The following is a 13,546-nucleotide window of genomic DNA, read 5'->3' on the forward strand; positions in this document are numbered from 1 at the left end:
TGTGTACTTTTACACAACAACATATATGCAGTTTATTTCATGTAAAAATATTTTAGTTACAAGTACTATTTTGATTAGAATATTCACCAATGTGTCTTAATTACTTAAAATAAAAAAATAATTAATAAAGATGAACCTTTCACGTGCGGCCTCCAAGCCCACAGTTGGCCTACCTATCCCTCCCACCCAGGCAACCCAAGGTCACAACACACACGGACACAGCCTATCTATCGAGCCGCCGCTCCCTCCGCATCCCCTGTTCTGTTCGCTCTCTCCTGCTCCCTCTCTGCAGCTCTCCCACCCGGTGCTCTCTTCCTCATGGAAGAGCTCGATTCTGCAAGGAAGAGCTCGATCAGGTGAGGAGGGTCCCAGATCCGGCGCGGGCCCAAGAGGCGGCCACAAGCAGGCTTGGGATGCGGAGGCGTGGGCTCGAGATGCGTCAACGGCGCGGGTCCGAGATGCGGCAGTGGCGCGGATCCGAGCAGCGGCAGCCGGCGGAGGTCCGGGATGCGGCGACTGCAGTTTCCATGAGGGCCAAGGAGGCAACAACGGTGTGGCTCGGGAGGTGCACAGCCACGAGATGCGGCAGTGGCACCGGTCCGTGATCTCGCAGCGGCACCGGTTTGAGATGCGGCACCGGTGCGGGATGTGGTGGCGCAGACCCATCAGGAGGCGCTCAGGAAGGAGCTGGTGGTCTGAGCTCTGAGGAGGACGAGGACACCATGGCGGCAGCCACCACTTCCCACGACGGCGCGCGCTCTAGACGTCACTACAATGTGAGACAGCCCTCCATCTTCCCTTGTGTAATTTATTTGCTTGTGTAGATGCAATTATGGTTTGATCTCGTCATCTCGTGTGTTTATGGCTAGCTGCTAAGTTTGGACTTGATATCGTATCGATAAATGTTTAGTGAACTACTAGATAAATTAATCTTTGATTTGTAAGTGTACTACTGCTACCTGTTTTTTCATCATTTGTAGAACATGGTTTTGAACTAAATGCATGTCAAAAAATACTGGTCTCAGATATGAATTAGTTTTCTCAGTAAACATCACCGAAGAGAGCACTAGTTTGCTGACAAAAATAATTTTGCCATTAAGAACTAGTTACCAGCTTGTCAGGCACCTTATGTAGTAATTCTTATTGTTATTTTTTCCCTCCAATCTAAGATTTCTGAATTGGTCTCTCTTGTTTCCTGAATTGATTACAATATTAAGTAGAACAGAAAGTTTTGTGAATAGTAGTCATATATGTAAGATGACGATTTTACAAATAGATGTACAGTATTCTATGAAATGAGTAGACTTGCATCTATTTTTTTTTGAAAGGGCCTCTCATGATATATTTGTACCATTTAATTGTTTGAGCATTAATGAAGTGTAATTGTTTTGAGTAATTCTTTTCAGAAGGTTGTACTTCATTAGTCAAACTGTACGTGTATGTGCTATTCACAAACAATCCATTTAATAATAGTAAATGACTAACTGCGGTTGTGCTCGTAAAACATGCCATTTTGTTTTAAAATCATTATCAACTTTTCACTTTTTTTGAAAACTTTTCACTATGGAATACCCTTATATTCAGATACCTAAATTTCTTTCAACTTTGTACCTTGGCATGACAAATTCTAGTGTACTAGGATTCTGGAAGAACCAATATACCAGTTCCATAAGTATAGTTTTAAGTCTTGGAAGAAACATGATTGATAGAGGTCCAAAACATGAGTATATCCAGCATGAGTAATAAGTGTAATTGTTCTGCTAGTTGACATTGCTTGTTCTGCTAGTTAACAAATTGATGTTGTCTCTATGATTTTCTATTTTATGCTAAATTAACAACAAGTACTTTCTTATTGTTTCAGTTGCAGTCTGAATTTTCAGCATGTTTGGATCTGACTTATATATACTATCTCATATATTAGGCTGCAATCTGAATTTTTAGCAAGTCTTGATCTGAATTATACTAATCTGTATTTTTAGCAAGTCATGATTTAGAATAATAATATCTCTTATAACATTCATTGCCTCCTGTTCCAAGATTTTCTTACAATATTTTATTTAGATCACAAGCTCTTAATACCGATGAGGGACATCATAAAGCCCTAGGGGATGCTCCAAACTTCTAGTGAACCACTGTCTTTAGGAGTCAAGACCCTGTTTGAATGGGAAGTAGTAAGCCAATAACAGTGAAGGTAAGCTCAATTGACTTCTTAGATATCTCAAATTTCTTATGTTAAACTACTGTCTTTAGCGTTGGGCCTCCAAACAATGTCACTACCTCTGAATTTTTTATTGCATATGTGCATTAGCAACTAAGCTATAAGTTGATTTGTAGTAGCTGCTGCAGCTATCAGTCAAGCGATATTTGGAAGGCAATTACTACATTCTGTCAGATATAATGGAATAGATACAACTATGACATGTAGCTGAAATAAGAAACCTACAGTAAGAGAAATGAAAATTATCGCCAGGTTTTTTCTCCTAAGTGGTTGGAAACAGGGGCGGAGCTCACTGGAGGCCATACTAGGCTCCGGCCCCTGCTTGCCTGCGACCAAACTGAAGGCCTAGCTGAGCCTGTGACCAAACTCTGCAGGGGCTAGCTATATCTCCCAGCTATCAGCTTGATAGGATTAGTAGATACTAAAAGCCTGTTACACAAGGAGTTGCATACCGTACATGTTGGAGGCAATGAATCATACGTAGTCTGTCACCATGCATGCCTACCTAGCCTTTTGTACTTAGTAGGAAATTACAGTTCTCAAGTGCAGACTCTTATAAAAAATACAGTAAGTGTGCAAGTAACCTGCAGTAAGTGAACCTTTTGTTTTTTTTCTCAAGTAACCTGCAGTAAGTAACCTGCACACTTACTGCAGTAAAAAATACATTAATTGTGCAAGTGAACCTTTTGTTTTTCTCGAGCGCATGCCTACCATGCCTTTTCTTTGTTTTTCTCAAGTGCAAGTAACAGTTAGTTCTGAACTTCAGTTTACATATGAAGGTCATCTGTGGCTTCAATGAATCAGCATGGATTTTTTTCCTTTTACTTTGATGGTAGTAACTGAATATAGCTAGCCATTCAGTCGTCGTGTGCATTGCTCTCCTGTGTATTGTACCATGTTAGGTGTCTTTCCCCAATCATCTCCTGTGTATTGTATCAAGTGTTGATAATTGGTTTACTTGTATCAAGTTGAGTTCTCATTTTTGATGCAGGAGCTGAGTGAGATGAAGGACGAGGCCACCATTGATCTTCTGCAAGCCGGAGCTCATAAGGCAAGGATCTTATTTCTTCCTCTTCTCTGCAAGCCCGAGCTCTGCAATATGGCCTGGTGTTCCAACGTTGGATGCCTGTCTCTTTTGATAGTTAAAAAATTAAGCTTGTTTTTTCATGAGATGGTCCGGAGAAAAATTTAAGCTTTCCTCATAACAGCTCTAGGTTGTTAGCTTATGACAGCCCCTGACTTTTATTTTAGAGTATATATGAAGTTTCACTGTGAAATATTAGTGGCTCTGTGAAAAAGTCTCCTGCCGACTATAGATCTGCATCTCAAATTTTATATTCACTCTAGAATCTCATATGAAGTGATAGTTGGTGCTGCTATCTTTAATAAATGGACTGCATCACTGTGTGCGTGGTAGCTTTGTTTCTTTAAAATTTTAGCAAGAACAAGATTACAGATGCATGCAAATATCTATGGCAACGGAAAGTGGCATCAGCCACTAAGATCATTAAAATTTTGCTTGTGGGATTGTCAGGCTTTGATATATAGTGTCATTTCAGCTTCTAGTATCTGTACTTTGTGTTTGCTTGTGGGATGCTAAATTGAATTACCTTTGGACAAAGGATCATACATTCTGTAAATTGTTTGCAAGCCATTGCTTTTAGTTTCCATTTGCCTAATTACATGGTTATTATATTTTTCAGGAAGTGCTGGGCACAAGAGTTTCTGGAAAATGGTTCTCCACACATAACCTGATGGAGTGTTGGCAAGCCATTGCTTTTGGTTTTTGAGTTCTTAGAAATGATTGTGTGCACAAACCTTAGTATGTTTAACACAAAATACTAGTATTGCTCACTGGGAGTGCATTCATGTAATCTTTTGGTGCCTGACTTTGTTGGATGGTTCAAACGGTGTGCAAGACAAGTTATATGTTATATAAGTATTGACCTCTATGGTGTGTTGTATGTGTTTCTATATCTTTATGTGATAGACATTAAGCTTGAATGTGGGTTTGATATGTGCTAAATGTTTTTTTCTAATTGTATTTATTTTTTTTGTATATTTATAGCGTCCTGTTGAACCATCTGTCGCTATAAATACATGGGCTATTGGATGGTCTGTCGATATATGCTTGGTAACAGAGCATCTGTCGCTAAAAATTAGCAATGGACTATCTGTCGCTATAAATATTCAGGGTAATAGACTGTCTGTCGCTAAAAGTACTATCTGACGCTAAAAATTTTTAGCGACAGGACTTACACCATCTGCAGAAGTCTGTCACTGTAACTTTTTAGCGTCAGATTATCTGTCGCTGTAGCCGCTTTTAGCGTTAGACCATCCATCGCTAATCTTGGTGTTGTGGTGTAGTGTTAGGAACTGATGATATGATCAATGGTGTTATTTTGTAATTGTGGTTGCAGGGGAGGGGTTGGTCTGATAGGTAGCACTGGTTGAGGAAGGCGCATAGCAGCTAATCGATGCGGTATGTTCTTCTCACCGATTGCTTGATTTCTAAGATACTGAATTTTGTTCTTTTGGGTCATGAACAAGGTCAGCAATCATTTAAATACATGTTGCTTGTCAAAATATTTCAGGAAATATGTACCTAAGGTGCACATATCTATGTTAAATATTAAGTTACAGTATGAAGTTATATTTGGTTGTTTCCATCAGTTTTGAGATCATTTTTCTCGCAGTTGATGTTTAGTGAGTGCTGTTACGAATATGGTTGTTGTTGGACTTGTGCTACACAAATGTGTTCATATTGATTACTATGTAGCTTTTCTGCAACTAGAAATTGATTAGTGAGTGCGGTGCATCGAGGATAAGGTGCTTCTCGATCCATTTTGTTCCTTTTTGGCCGGCGCATGATCTGGTGAGGCAGGGACGGCAGGGTGGACAGCTCCAATGGCGACGGCGCATGATCCGGTGACTTTCTCATTCGAATATATCAATTCCGCTTAATCCAGTTTCAGTCATCCACCAAAAAGACTTCGTGTGTTTAATGCTATAGATAAAGAAACTGTCAACACAACTACTACATCATTCACCTGCTTTTTATATGAGAACTTTGATTCATGGATAGTAACTTGACTAAACCTGAGTATGATAAGGTATCCACGCTTTCTCCTGACTTGATACAAAATGCAATGTGCAAAAGAATTTTAGATGTATGATGTTGTTTTCTGAATTTCAGCTCTTGAAGGCCCTTAGGGGTGTGAAGGTTGAAGTCACACACAGATGTAATAAACGCCGTAATGCAGTTTGTGATTGCCTTATGTGCTCTCCTTTTGTTGTTGTTGTAGCTTAAGTATCAAGATTCTGGATTTCTGAAAACGTGGTTTCCAATGAATGGGTACTGGAATATCAAAGACAAGGTATTGTTCATGAGCTGCAAAACCAATCTTAAAGTTAGAGGTTTAATGCCATTTTAAGAACCTTTTCCAGTATACTGCCGTTTACTTTCTCTTATGTGCTTTAGCGAAGCAATGAATCAATAAAAAAATTTCTTTATTTTTTCATGAATTTTGATTGTACATATATTTCTTCTTAATCTGTAACCATTATTTGCATATATTTATTTGGATTGTTCGTAGAAAGTAATAAATGATGCCAAAATCAGCAACTGGGCAGTGTTAGTTTATGTGAAGATTTATCCAAGAAAGCTATTGAAGAGAGGGAGCAGGCGGCCGGGGTCAGTGAGAGAGAGGAGGGCCGGGGTGAGGGCTTTGTTTCACATGCGGATGGGCCAAACCTTTTCCATTTTTTCCGTAAGATTCGAGGGGTGTTCGGAACACAGGAATTGTAACACAAGATTCTCGCAACATGAGATATGATTAAAAGAGATGAACATTTGTTTAGTTATTCAAATGTTTGTCATTACAACGTAAAACTTTAATTAACAAATAAAAATATGTGATTACTACTTCGACAGGTACTACGTGTGTCAGAACCAAACAAATATATAAATTTGATTGCTAATCATGGAAATATTTTTTTAGAATTCTTTGTTTGTCAATTAATCTTCTGCCATAAGTGCATGTTTAATTTAAATGAAAGTACATACGGAATCCTCTACTAGCACCGTGATGGCATTGGTCTTGTATCCCCTCGCGCTCTCACTTACATGTGGGGCCTACTATCTATGGTTATTTGACCAAAGTTCAGAGCCATTCTCATCCACTCGTTTGCGTTCTCGTTTTTGTTGGGTCTCTCCCGTCTCGTAGTCTCTCTCTTGGTTGCTGCGCCGCCGCCGACGCAGCCACCGCCGCCGCCGTCGTCGTCCCTCCAGCAGCCAGTGCCCCTCGCGCGGCCATCGCCCAGCACTGCCGCTGTCCTGCCAGCCTGGTGCCAGGTCGGCCATGGACGGATGGCCATGAGCTCAAGCAAAAAGATGCAGTTGACCACTTTGGAAAGGTAGGAAGAGGCATAAAACATTTGCTTCTACCGGCTTCTTAACCTCCACGCTCGCGACCGTCTCGGGCATATGCGAAAACTTTGGATCAGAGTGGATTTTTTCTTTCCTGCGTTTTGTGAATGGAAGTGTTCCTTTCCAGAGGAACGGCAAGGTCGATTCCTTGGTCCAAACGGCACAAAATAGAGGAACTGCATTCTTTGAAATTCCTTTGCAATTCATACAACCGCGGACCGCGGCGCGACTTCGTCTCTGCGCCCGCGCTCTGGGTTCGATTCCCACTCCAGGTTCTTTTTTCCTTTTTTCCCCCGAAAAAAAGCGAAAGCTCAATGCGAGGCGGGGTCTGGAGACGGCGGCAGCGCCTCCACGCCATCGGAGGAGAAGTAGCTGGCGAGGAGATGGTGTGGCGGCCAGGAGGTCGGGACGGCTTGGATCTGCCACCACGCCGCCTGGATGGAGGGCTGGAGGCCGAGCGCCAGGCCGCCAAGGCACCGGGTGCGGGGCTTGTGTTGCGCGGGGCCACCGGCGGTGGCATGGAGTGCGTGTTCTCCGTGGGGGCCGGCGTAGGTGCCTCTTTTGGCGCGGAGGTCCTCCGGTGGGTGCAGGCGGTAAGGGAGCGGCGGCCGCGGGGAGCCGCGCGCCTAGGAGGAAGCGGCAGCCACAGGGGAGCCACACGCTGGGGATCGTGAAATTTTCGTATTTTGGTCTCTTTTGAATACAATTTTTAGAAAAATACCAACGTCAAAATATTTTCTGAAAATAGACCATTTTTAGGCGTCTTAGCACATGACGCCGAGATATGAGGCTCGGCGTCGTGTCACTCGACGCCGAGGTATTGCCACGTCACGGACAACCGGGGTCGTCGTCGACACGTTGGCGCGTGGGTCTGAGATGTCGGCGTCGTGTCAGCCGACGCCAAGTACCCAACCTCGGCGCGGTCGGACTACGCGCCGAGCTCTGGCCCCATCCGGAGCGCGGCCCAAGCGGCCCAACAAAGCACGGTGGCCCAGCAACTCGGCGTTGGGTCACTTAACGCCGAGCCTCCAGACCTCGGCGTGACCCGACTCAACGCCGAGGTCAGGACCCTTTAAGCCGAGGCCCCCTTCTTCTTCTTCCCTCCCCTCCTCCATTCCCCCACGGCTCCCAAATCCCCCACGGCCGCCACGAAACTCTAACCTCCAAAATCGACCCCCGGTGCCCGGATCTTGTCTCCCGAAGCTTCCTCGAGGTAATGGTCCCTCCCCTCCTCCATTCTATCTGCGTAGATGTGCTTACATTGTTCCCAATCATTTGGAATCATGGTTGTTTGGTGATTTGGTATATTTGTGTTTGCATTTACAAAATGTATGGCTTAGGATCATTGAGTGCATTGTTGTTTAACTGTTTTATGTGATGAACATGTTAGGTTCATTTGGTTTCTAGTTATTTTGGTCATTAGGGTTATTTGTTTATTGTAGGTGTCATTAGGGTTAGTTATTTGTTGGTCATTAGGGTTACTATGTATTTTATTTATTTGTTGGTCATTACATTTCAATTTGTTATGACCAAGGCGTTTTGCCAAGGTACTCCTCTTTCCCCTCTTTCAATTCATCCATTTAGATTCGTTTGTTTTTGAACTTGGCATTATAGGTTTGGTTCATGTTCATGTCATTCGTGCAATGTATGGTGGTTCAAATGATTGAATGACCCAAATGTATGGTTATTGGTGTTGTTGTATATGTTATGGTTTATAATCATTGAGTTAAATTTTGTGTTTGTTGGGATTCAAATTTGTTTAGGGTTTGTAATGAAAAGCTTATTTGGGAGGTATGGTGATGTAGTATTAGTGCCTTTACATTCGTTGCAAGGTACTTTGGATTGATTTTTTTTCTACATAATGTTAGGATGCCAATGTATGGTAAAGCTCGTATTCCAAGGTAATCCCAATGTTTATTCATTATCTGTGCAACAAATAGAAAACCCTAGGTTTAGATTTGGTTCTCCATTAATATGACTAAATTCTTTCAATTGTAGCTATGGTCGCCAGAGGGCAAATCCCTACGACCTAAAGCCTCTCCCTGAAGGTGTTCCTCGACCAATGTGCTTTTGTGGTGATCCTTACAAGGTAGACATCTCTGAAGATGAGGAAACATATAGACAGAGGTACTAGATGTGTCCCAATTATGCATGGGAACCTACAAAGCAACAGCGCCGTGCATTGTTTGTGAGGAATTTTTATTGTGTTAATTAATTTTCTTGTGATATTAAGTATTGCTTATTTATTTGTTTTGTAACAATTTGTTTTTCTTGCAGACCGTTCCACCACTGTGTGACTTTGAGCAGTGGATTGACACTGAGATCAAGGAGTCGGACAAGCAGCGTCTAGAAGGCCTGAAGGAGTGGGATGCGAAGGTTAAGGAGAGGTTTGAGCAGAGACGCAGACTGGAGGCTATAGAAAAGGAGCATAAGGAAGAGGAGGAAAGGAGGCATGTTGCTGCGTACAGGGCGGAGAGGGAGAAGAAGCTTGAGCGTGTGTGCCGAGCGAAGGCAGCGATGGAGGAGAATCCCGATGCCGAGAGGAAGGGAAAGTGGCCTCGTTGCACTCAGTAGGTATTTGGTTCATTCACGAGCGATGTCGTGTAGCCCTGGACTTTTTTTACAATGTTGTAATGCACTCTGCTTTTATTTCAGATGAACTTATTCCCTGGACTTTTTTTATTATGTTGTAATGCACTATGATTTTATTTCAGATGGTCTTATGCCCTGTACTTCGTTAACTATCCTAAGACTGTAGTGGTACTGTTTGTATCACTGAAAAGACTACTTGTGTTGTTGCAGTCACTGAAAGGGCTACAGGTACTGTTGCAGTCACTGAAAGGGCTACAAGTCTATTTGAAAACTCACTGAAAAGCCTAGATTTGTTTACTGTTGTATCCGTATACGCAACGAATTAATATCAGAGTGATGTACTGCATTTAGATGAAGTGACAAAACACAGGTGTAGCCTTTTCAGATGAAATGACCAGTCATGGTTGTAGGCTTTTCAGATGAAGCATCTAGCCTTTGTAGATTCAATAAATGAGTACGCACACATGTGTTTTTGTCAAGTAGCATTCATGGTGAACCTGCCTTCATCTCTATATATAGTGCTCCATGTCTTGCTCCACATCCACACAACTTGTTTTCTGGTTTAGTTTATAGCAAATGTTGAGTGGAGGTTCCTCGAGTGGAAAGGGTTTCGGCGGAGGGAGAGGAAAGGGGGTGAGGAAGGGACCTCCGATTGTGTGGGAGGGTTCTCTGGGTCCTGATTCTTTTGAAGAACCAATAGAGGAATTTCCTTTGGAGAGGAAGAGTGACTTCACCCGTGAGAGACCTCTTAGATCATACGAGAAGCGCGTTGAAGATTGGCCAAAATGCCGCCATGGTTTGGATTGCGTTGTGCAGATGTACAACGACTGTGACGGTGGAGGCCGTCGTTTCTTCAGATGCCCGCGAGGATTTGTATTGCCTTTGAACTCTCTCCTTTTTTAGATTTGCATTTGGTTTCTAGTAGTACTTATTGGTAGATGGGTTTTCAGGATTCAAGCTGTCCAGATAACTGTGGCTTCACTAGATGGGTCGACCCTCCTCCTATCTATCCCCATCAACAGTACATCACATATCTACAGGGATGCATCTTTGACCTAGAGTATGGCCCTGGAAGTGGTAACAGGGACAAGTTGGACGACGACAACAGCAATGATGCAGAGGAGGCACTAGGCAATAATCCGTACTGCGAGTGCCCGTACCATAAGAAGGACGGACCTCCTTCTCCACCGCCACCGCCACCACCACCGCCTCCGTCAACTGGAGGATACTATGGGGAAGGCGCAACTCAGTTCAATATGTGGGAGCATTATTAGGACCAACATTTGTTAGTCAATCCGAATGTGGAATGCTTGTATGAGTTGTTCTTTTCAATCTCGTAAGGCATGCTAGGTTTAGTTTGCAACATGCCCTTGTTAGTTTTTATGTGAGTGTGTACCCTTTGCAATGTCTGTATCACTTGTTTCTTTCAATCCCCTAAGGCATGCTAGGTTTAGTTTGCGACATGCCATTTGTTACTTTTGATGTGAGTGTAATCGTTGTGCCTCCGCTATTTCATAAATTGCAGTTTACCTACCTCTAAGTTTCATGTACTATGGTTGATTCCCAAACTGAAAAAAAGATTTGAGTCTCTCTAAAAATAGGGGATTGAAATCGAACCAACAATCGGTTTTTCCTGCAGGAACAAACATACAAACATAAATATAACTTGTCTACTCTTATTAGTATAACTCGTGTTAGTCAAAGAGGAATCGTTGAGAAAGATTTTTCATTTGAATCATGCAAATAGGATCGCAACATATACCAAATGGTTTGGGTTTTGTTGGGCTGAGGCTCGGCGTTGAGTCGGCCCACGCCGACCCTAGGGTTTGGCTCGACCGTGTGTGAGGTGTGCTGAGGCTCGGCGTTGAGTCGTCCCACGCCGACCCTAGGGTTTGGCTCGGCCATTTGCGAGTTGGGCTGAGGCTTGGCGTCGAGTCGGCCCACGCCAACCCTAGGGTTTGGCAACGGCCGTGGCCCGGTTTGGGCCGAACCTCAGCGTTTAGTCGTAACACGCCGAGGTTCATGGCTCAGCGTCAATTTACCCCACGCCGAGCTTGGGCACCTCGGCGCTTCGATGCAAGGGTTTCCAGTATGTACCAGGGGTCGGCGTGAAATGACTAAACGCCGAGGTTGGGCACCTTGGCGCTTCGGTGAATTGTTTTCTAGTATGTACCAGGGGTTGGCATCAAATGACTAAACGCCGAGCCCCTGGGTTCACCAAAATATACCATCTCTTCTTTGATTTGCTTCACTATTTCCCACTACTCTAATCAGCCGACGATGACCTTGTGCCAACAACGGACCTGAGCTCGCTAGCTCCCCGACTCTCCTAAGCCGCTTCGTCCCCTTTGCATGCTTGCCATGTCACCGTGGATCCAACAGAGGTTGATCATAACATGGAGGATGGGGATGATGACACCCCTTCTTCCTTGTGAGTTGCGACGGAGGCCCTTAATAGCTGGAAACATGAAACATGGCGACGTTCCACACATTCACATAACACATGACCACACCGACAGACACATTCATTCAACATCCGTACATACATAAGGTCCAACACATTAAGCATCCAACATAGTCCAACACATTCAACATCCAACATAGTCCATACATATGCTTCATCAATCAACAAACATAGTCCAAACATAGTACAAGGTCCAATGCATACATAGTTCATGCACAAAATAAAGCATATGAAGTCTTTGGATCTTTTATCGCTCCTTGTACCTTAACGTGGACGGCGAGCGTAACGCTTTCCCCTCCCAAACGGATAGGTACCTAGAGTGTACCTGTCCACTGGTCTGAGCGTCCTATGTGGACGTCCAGAACCGGAGGGGCCTTGAGTTCCTTGGGGTGCATCTCCAAGCTGGGACATGCCAATCTCATCATACTCATGATCATAGTACTCTCCCTGTCCTTCATCATCTTCATCATCATAATGATCATGTCCTTGACCACCCTCTGCAGTAGTTGCTGCACCATGTGAAGAAGTCCTACCACCATGTGCACCATGTGAAGATGAAGTCCCTCCAACATGTGCAGTAGAAGGTCCAGCACCAAGATGTTGTGGGACTGCCACATCCGGGGAACGTCTACATCCAAGGCATGCAGCTACCTTTCGTAGGCGATGCATGGCACGCTGCATTTTGAAAGCACTATTAGTAAGTGGGGTTGGTCGCAAAACTATATAAAGATGTAACATCAACTAAATGAGAGAAGACTACCTGAATGTGTTGTCGTAACATGGAGGCCTCATCAGGATCGCCCACAGGAATCATCAATGCCCTTCCTTGGTCGGCCACTGTCCTCATTATCTCCATGCTCTATGCAACAAAAACAATAATTTAAGTCTCTATCACAGTAAAGACCTCAGAGATTGAAATAGTTGTATCACTTACAGCTCTGGCTAATGCAGGGGCGATCTCAACTTGCCTCCCTTCTTGGGTAGCTTGGTCATATGGGTTGTTGCCCTCATCCTCGCTCGCAATGTCAGTAATGTCTTGCTCCGTCCAAGCGGGCCTCAATTGAAGCCTTGTTCGTTGACCAAACCAAACAAGGTAATCATGGAATGCCTTGTCACGATGGATGGCGTGGATGCCCATGTTGTTCTGCTCCATCAACATCCACTCATCAATGTAGCGCTGGTGCTCCAGCTGCCAGTTGGTGATCTTCTTATTTTTTTGTCTGTTGAACCTGCAAATTTTACACCAAATCAGCAATATGAAGGCCTACTCAATGATTCTTTCATGTGAAATGAACAAAATATTGTATGTTACGTACTTGTGGAGCTGCCAACCGGTGGAGAAATCATCGGGCGGAGAAGGCTGCAGCCTACCAAACTGCCGTGCTACACGGTGAGGGAGATGGTACTCCACTGCATAGAAACAAATAAGGGGGGTCCTCATCGTCCAGATGTCCTCGTCTGCCATGCACAAGGCGCTCAAGTTGAGATCTGTTACTTGCCTCCGCCGATATGGGATCCATTGAACCTGTAAACAACGTCGTCATCAACTAGTCAACGCTCAATTTGTGCACATATCCTTGATTAGGGCAAAAGGGTGGGAAACTTACATGCTGTGGCAAAAGGGTGTCCAGCTCGTTGGTGAAGCTGATGTACGCGTGGCGTGACACGTGGTATGTTCCGTGGGCTCGCTCATAGAGGTGTGCCACGGTAGGGGCGACAACTGCGTCTCCTTAAGGAAACCAAGGTTGTGGGGGATCAAGCTGATGCGGTCTCCCAACTGGAAGCCTCTCCCACATCCAAATCTGCAAAAAAAAGAGTGCAAACATGAATGTTAATCACTTTT

The 13,546-nt window shown here is 43.9% G+C and overlaps 2 long non-coding RNA genes across 2 annotated transcripts; one reads left to right on the top strand and one right to left on the bottom strand.

Annotated features, from left to right (window-relative positions):
* The first annotated feature begins 222 nt into the window (after positions 1–222).
* On the top strand, positions 223–4,159 carry LOC136545659 (uncharacterized). The gene is made up of 3 exons (XR_010781123.1): positions 223–776; positions 2,062–2,191; positions 3,210–4,159. It is a non-coding gene; the product is annotated as an uncharacterized lncRNA (long non-coding RNA).
* Positions 4,160–12,766: 8,607 nt separating this feature from the next.
* LOC136545660 (uncharacterized) lies at positions 12,767–13,422 on the bottom strand. Its single transcript, XR_010781124.1, has 3 exons — positions 13,311–13,422; positions 13,020–13,161; positions 12,767–12,932 (listed from the first exon to the last, which is right to left on the bottom strand). It is a non-coding gene; the product is annotated as an uncharacterized lncRNA (long non-coding RNA).
* Positions 13,423–13,546: the final 124 nt, after the last annotated feature.

Source organism: Miscanthus floridulus, chromosome 3, assembly GCF_019320115.1.
Source record: "Miscanthus floridulus cultivar M001 chromosome 3, ASM1932011v1, whole genome shotgun sequence".
Taxonomy (NCBI): Eukaryota; Viridiplantae; Streptophyta; class Magnoliopsida; order Poales; family Poaceae; genus Miscanthus; species Miscanthus floridulus.